We start from the raw sequence: 7,329 nt of genomic DNA on the forward strand, positions 1-7,329 counted from the left end.
TCACCGAGTACCTCTAGAGCTCACACACTTGAGTGTGGCTCGCATCTCACTCCTAAGGGTGAGGTCTATCGTCAGCTCCATGTTAAATGAGAGAATGTGAGGGGACTCTATTTACAAGTATACGTTGGTTTTCAAACTTGAGATTAATGTTTTGGAACGCCCTTGAATATCACAATCATCTGAAGGATGTGTTAAACATAGATTGGTGGGTCCCACTCTCAGAGTTTGAGTCAATAGGTCTGGGGTGCCGTCCAAGGACTTGTGTTTCTAACAGGCTCCCTGGTGATGCTGCTGGTCTGGGGCCTGCACTTTGAGAACAATTGCTTCAAGTGAGGTCAGGTCTCTGAGTAAAGACAGATTAAATATGAGGGCACCGAGGAAGCTAGTAGCTGGGACTTCCAGATTGTTGTCATGTATTTTGTTGCCTTTAGATTAATCAGAGGAATGATTTTCCTGTGTGTTTTTTCCCTGATTTTAGCATCTCACCCACTTCATATTTAACTTTTTTTTTCTCTGCTTAAATGATGACATACTCCACACTGGAGGAAAGACAACTGAAAATAATGAGAGGACACTCACACCAACTTGTAGTTTTGATTTTAAGTGAAACAAGGAAATTAAACCTTGCCTGTTGTCATAAATTACCCACATGTTCTTGTTTTTTTGTTTTGTTTTGACTAAGCCGTGAACTAAGGCTTTGTATTGTTCCTAAAAGCAACTTACTCTCCTCTTTCAGGCGAAGTGGTTGAGGTCTGGATACTACCAGTTTAGTGTGGGACAGTTGTATTCAGGTCATTTAATGCAATAGAGTTTTTGAAGGATTTGCATAATTCAAGCTCTCTTAATTCATGACTCAGGGGTGCACATGGAGAGGAAGGGATATATACTCTTACCTCATGAATGCAGTTACTGCAAATTAGAGCCCGTTGCCAAGGCTTGAAGCTGTTTTTCAGTATCCACTTTATTGAAGTATTATTTATGTACAATTCATCTGATCAATTTTAAATGTACAGTTTGGTGAGTTTTGACAATTATTTAGAATTATGGAAGCATTGCAAAAAATGATCTAGAACATTTTAAGGCTTTGATGTTGCTGCCATGTTTTTGCCAGCTTATTGTTTCCCTTTTTTTTTCTTGACTATTACAAAGTTTTGGCAAGCTTGAAATGTGCCTGTTTTAATGGAATTTCTTTTCTCAAACTTGGCTCTACAGAAAATGGAAGAATGGTTGTGTAGGGTAGTGTAGGGTAGCTATTGTTTTTATGAGCAATAAAATGTCACATTAAAAGCGGGGGGTGGGGGATCCCTGGGTGGCGCAGCGGTTTGGCACCTGCCTTTGGCCCAGGGCGCGATCCTGGAGACCCAGGATCGAATCCCACATCGGGCTCCCGGTGCATGGAGCCTGCTTCTCCCTCTGCCTATGTCTCTGCGCCTCTCTCTCTCTCTCTCCCTCTGTGACTATCATAAATAAATAAAAATTAAAAAAAAATTAAAAGCGGGGGGTGGGCATCAGGACTAAGGTTGTAGAGGAAGGGTCAGTCATTTACTGCCCTCAGGTCAAATCCAACCTGCTCTCTACTTTTGTAAATAAAGTTTTATTGGAACACAGCTGTGTTGCTGGCTTTGTCATGGGTACAACACCAGAGTGAATAGCTGTGACAAAGAGCTCACCTCCTGCAAGGCTTAAAATATTTACTGTCTGGTCCTTTAAGAAAGGATTGCCTTTTAAGAAAAAGCTTTCTGTCCTGTGGTTTCAGTCATGTCCCTCCTAAGTTATGATCAAGGAGCCTTGTGGTGGTTGTTTAGCCCTTTCCATATAGCATTTGACCTCTTACCTGTATTCCAAAGTTAATAGTGTGACAGTTTGTCTTCTTTGCATTAGCTGTAACCTCACCACTCAGATGATTTTAAGGCCTAAAAAAGCATTGAAATTATGACAATGAAGTTAAAATAGCAACAGTGATGATTACAGTTGCTTATGGAGTTCAGTGCCTGTGCATACATCCTGTACAGCAGATAAAGTAGCATGTGATGTGGTAATCTAGGTGCTGTTTACAGTGGACTCAGTTTGCCAGTTGGGGAATTTGGCAGTTCTTAATTAAAAAAACATTCTGTGGGATTTGGATGAATGTGCATAGGGAGACGTGTTACGTACTATTTTTATATCATACCACATTTCAAATTTGTATAATTTAAATTCACGTGGAACATGACCACTTCCATGCCCAGACCTCAAGATGCTCCCCAGAATGCTTTGGCCTGTGTATCTATGTGGGCATTTGAAAATTAGAAAGCTTAGAAGGTGATTTTGTCATGAGCCAAAATGGAGGTGCATAAATCTCACTAACCAATATGCTTGTGGTGTTGCTTCTGACACGTCCATCTGATAGATTTTTGATTTCCTGTCATTTTTGAATAAAACAAATAGCCCTGACATCTGTTTGCTCTTGCCGTTGGCAGTTGGGAGGCTGGGCTTGGTGTGGTTTGATAACATAGCAGAGTCTTTTCACACTGGAATGATTAAGCCCTCAGTTTTAGCTATATCTTAACTCCCCTTTGAACCAGCTCCTCTGGGTCACTGGAGTTAATAAAATAAGGTGCTAGCTTCGTTCGAAGATCATTAGGAGGCTGAAATGCAGTTTCTTTAAGAATTATCCATAGTGATAGAATTCAAGTCATTTTTAAGAGTTGCTTTGGAAAAGACGCAAATAAGTATTGATTGGTGAGACATGTTTATTAGGTGATAAAGCCTGTTTGCTTTCTCTTGCAGGGGAATTATGTTGTGCTACTTCTGTTCAAGAATCACTTCATGGCCATAACACATCGCTGATGCAGTTTTCCAAATGCAAGATTAAGAATACAGTGTTGGCAGCTTAAAGAAGAGGAGACCTTTCTGCCAGGACATGACACAATATACTCTCCTAGGAGCCTGCCTCAGAGAGTGGCACTCTGGGACATGAGACCTTCTAGATAGATTTTTATGGTACAGTGTCTTTATGATTTGCAAATAAAGGAAAAAAACCCTAGAAGGCGACGTCTCCCCTTCTTCAGGATGTCCTGCTGCCTGCCTGGTGATGGTGTCAGGGAAGCCAAGGACAGGCTAGAGGCCTGGCGAGTGGCACTTGTGCCCGTATGTTATCAGCATCTTTGCTCATGGGATTCATGAGAAGATCGTGGGACAGATGGAGTTGAGCCTGATACCTGATGCATAGGTGGCCTAAAACAGAATGTACCAGGCCTGTGTTGAAGACAAGCCATATTTAGAGTAATGTCTGATTCTCAGCAATTGGGTGCATTTGCTGTCTACCCATAAGCACTACCTAAGGGCTATCAGTATATTTGATGACCTGACCTTTCAGCTGTGTGATTTGGTCTTCTGAAGAGTACGCGTGGGGAGTGGGGAAACAGGGTGTAGCTTTGGCATAGTGAGATGTGGAGCAGATCATTAGCCTCTCTGTGTTTCATTGGCAAGTGGGGAGAACTGGGCACAGAGGTCTCTGTCTCATCATGATTAAACAAAGGGGTTTAGTGCAAAGAACACAGGTTTGGGGTAGCCTCAGTGGCCCAGCGGTTTAGCGCCGCCTTCAGCCTGGGGTGTGATCCTGGAGACCCGGGATCGAGTCCCACGTTGGGCTCCCTGCATGGAGCCTGCTTCTCCCTCTTCCTGTGTCTCTGCCTCTCTCGCGGTCATAAATAAATAAATAAAATCTTAAAAAAAAAAAAAAGCACAGGTTTGGGAATTTGATAGACCTGTGTTTGAGTGCAGTGGTCTCTACCCACTAGCTCACTGACCCATCATGTATGTAATTTTCAGTCTTTTTGAAGCTCCTTCTTGTAACTGTGCAGTGGGCTTAGAGAATTAACTTTGTGAGGTTGTTGGACCGATTGGAGATCACCGTGTATCAAGTGCCTAGTATGCCACCTGTTGCAGAGTGGAAGTCTCATAAACAGAAGGCATTATTATGCGAAACCATTTTGAAAATGTGCTTTTCAGATGTAATGTAAAGTAGTATTCTTGTTTGAAAATTAGGTGACAGTAGTTTGCATTTCCCATGATTGGAAGCCAAAATATAAATGCACACTACCTAACAGAAAGCTTGAAGAGAGGCAATAATTTGGGGTTTATCTGCTTAAGATAAAAATTGGGCCATTACTGCAAAGTCTTGGGGAAATTGTTCTTTTTTTTTAATATTTGAAAATTTTTCCACTTAGCGCAGTGATGAATTTCAAAGCAATTTTATTTTTTCATACAATCCTGCCAGTGTGTGCTGCTTCTTACTGTGTTTGAGCTGCTTGTGCTGCTTGAGTTTTGTCCTTTAGGATGACTTCATTTTCTTAGTGTTTCATCCTTGAGGTGTATTGGAGGGAAAAGGAATGGTAGAAACCAGAACACGCTTTGATTTCCTTTTCCAGTTTGTAAACGGTATTTGGTAGGCTTTTGGAATGGTAGCCCATTTCACAAAATAACAGGTGATGTAAATTATCTCAGAGGTGAGAGGTTAGAAATCCGTATTTGGAGGCTGACATTGGAATAAACTTAATGCTTCATACTCAACAACATGCATCCTCTCCAGGTGGGAGTTCTCAGCCCTGGGTGTTCTTTAGAACCTCCAGGGAGCTCTACACACTGCCTGTTGCTGACCTGGTCACATCCCAGAGCAGTACAGTGGAATCTCTGGGGTGGAACCCGGTGTCCAGATTTTTTAAAGCTCCCTAGGTGGTTCCAATAGGCAGCTAGGGATGAGGGCATTATAGTGAATTCTAGATGATTTTCAGACATTATCTGATTTCTTTCTTAACACTTCTGAAGCAGGAAAGGAGCTTTGTAGCAATAACTTTTGTGAGAACTAGAAAGAGTGAAGCACAGAGAAGATGAATTTTTGCCTTAAGTGCCTGAAGCCGGGGTGGCCAGTGCTAATGGCTTTGGGCATCTGGCAGGTGGCCGCTTGCTGGGGAGACTGTGGGGGCACACACCTGTGTCGCTGCTGCCTGCCCCCCCCATCCCCTATCCCCCGCCATGCCATGTGGCTGGCACTCTTTAGTTATTTGAATTTCCAGTTTGATAAGAAAAGACAGCTTTTTTAAATAAAAGAATTCTCCCAATTTTTACAAGTTGACAATAATTCAGAATTTTATAAAACATTGTGCTGGCCAAACCAAACATGTTTGCCAGTAGCTTCCAGCCTCTACCTCAAGAGTTGGTAAGGCTCAGCCTAAATATCCCAGCCCATTTTTAATAGATTTGCTTATCCCCGTTCTGGACGTAAACTGCATTCTGCCTCTTATGCAAGACTGTTCTGAGATGTATTTTCTTCCCATTCCCAAGAAATCCTCTGGTCACTCAGTATTTTTCCTTTTACCACTCTGCAGGCACCCATTGCGTTGAGCTTCACATATATGGCTTAGGAATCTTATGCTCTTTTTGAAGTTAATTAGAGCTTGTTAGAGTTTATTTTTATTATAGGTCAGAATCCTTTTCCTGTGATAAGACTAATTAGAAATATCAAAACCTGGAGTTTCGCCTTACTGAGCATATTAGGAACAAAGGTGGGAAGGGGTTAATTCACAGGCCCTGCCAGTTGCCTCCTGACTGGGTGGTTCCTTTTTATTTATTTTTTTTAAAGTAGCCTCCACACCAGTGTGGAACCCAGTGTGAGGCTTGAACTCACAACCCTGAGATCAAGACCTGAGCGGAGGTCAGGAATCAGATGCCTAACTAACAGCCACCCAGCACCCCGGAGCCCACACTTCAAGGTGATGATTTTGTAGAGTGATTTCCATACTTCTACTTGTATGAGGAATCGCTGGAGGAAGTGTGCTCAACTGTAGGCTCCCAGGTCCTCCCCCAGAGGAGATGATTCATGAAACTTCATTTGGGACTCGGGGGTCTGATTTTAAAGCAAATTTATCAGGAGAGTCAGTCGTGCTCTTCCACAGACCATATTTTGAGAAACACTGATTTCGGGGGCAGCGTTTTTGCCTGCTGTGTCTCCTATTGTGTTAAAAGGTTTTGCAGTCATTTGAGCCCACTGATGAACACAATTGACCACTCAGGACACACTATAAAGTTCTTAATACAGAGATAAGCTGACTGAGGCTATCCCTGTGTGATTGAGGTGCTTTTACGAGGGGCTTTTGTGGTTTCAATCGTAGGTGGGTTAAAAAAGGTGCTGTATTCTTTGTATATAAATTGCTTTTTGTATTTTATAAGCAGTATATGTGTGGTAATATCCCATTTGTCAGACATTGTAGGGGATATGGTGCAGACAAGTCAGGATTGTTCTTTTAAGTTACACAACTTTTTTGCTTTAATGTAACTCTTCGTACACATTTTCCTGCTTTTGCAGAACCTACTAAGAGTAATGGGAAAATTTTAAGGTCATCCTTTATGTTTTTCATTCTTACAGGAGGTCTTTGGGTTTGTTAAAGTCCCTCTACCGAATGGCTCTGCTGAGTTGTGCAGTGGTTTTTGTGGTGTTTCTTTTATCTCACCGGTACCTGTTGTTGTTTCTCTCATTCTCACCTGCCTCAAGGAAACTTCCTCTCACTCTGTCTGGGGCTGAGAAATCATGGCCCTGCCCTATATGTCTCAAGTAACAATAAGCCGGATCTGAGTGAGGCTTTGAGGGACTTTTCTGAGAACAGTAAAATGAACGAAGGTTGCTGCGTTGACTTGGTGATGTTATTTTACTATTTTCCTATCACTTCCTGATTTCTCAGCTACACTTGTTGAATCTTTGACCTCAAGGTAAGTGAGATATTGCTACAAATGATGTCTTTTGAATTAGAAGCCGTTGTCTCCCCCAATTGTGCTCATGTTTTTATATGTATAGTTGTATAATATGAAACGTAAGTAAATTAAATTCAAACGAACATTTCTCAGGCCACATTTTTGTGCACGGTAAAGTATTTTTGATTGCAGTGTTATTGTGATTTGGATCTATAGATTAGTTGTATAGCTGTAAAATTCAAGCCTGTAGACATTCTGAAATAAAGGTGTTATGACTAATAGTTATGCCTGAATTTTAGTTTCTTGGGGGTATCACATCACTCAGCAGAGCTTGGGTTTATCATTGGTAGTGATGATCCTAGTCCTTTGCAAGAGCCCCAGATGCAGGTGTTATACCAACCACATGATGTTAGCTCCCTGCTTCACCCAAGGTGAGCCATTAAACTTTCTCCCAGAAATAAGCAGAGGCTCCTCTTACTGGGTGATCAGAGTGGCCATGTGCTAATGGAGCAAAGGTCCAGGGTCGGCCGAGAGAGAAGAAACGAAGCACAGCACAGAACAGCAATGTGAAGTCATGTGATCCTCCAGAGGGAGGGAGAC

At 42.1% G+C, this 7,329-nt stretch overlaps 1 protein-coding gene across 6 annotated transcripts in view; it reads left to right on the forward strand.

Moving 5' to 3' along the window:
• Positions 1-7,010, forward strand: part of PRELID2 (PRELI domain containing 2) — a 67,720-nt gene extending 60,710 nt beyond the window's left edge. For all 6 annotated transcript variants that reach the window (XM_055332749.1, XM_055332750.1, XM_055332751.1 and 3 more), the window contains one exon: positions 2,770-7,010. The gene's annotated coding sequence lies outside the window, so the exon portion shown is untranslated. The remainder of the gene's footprint in view (positions 1-2,769) is intronic.
• Positions 7,011-7,329: the final 319 nt, after the last annotated feature.

The sequence above is a fragment of the Nyctereutes procyonoides genome, unplaced genomic scaffold (assembly GCF_905146905.1).
Source record: "Nyctereutes procyonoides isolate TBG_1078 unplaced genomic scaffold, NYPRO_anot_genome, whole genome shotgun sequence".
NCBI classification, from domain to species: domain Eukaryota; kingdom Metazoa; phylum Chordata; class Mammalia; order Carnivora; family Canidae; genus Nyctereutes; species Nyctereutes procyonoides.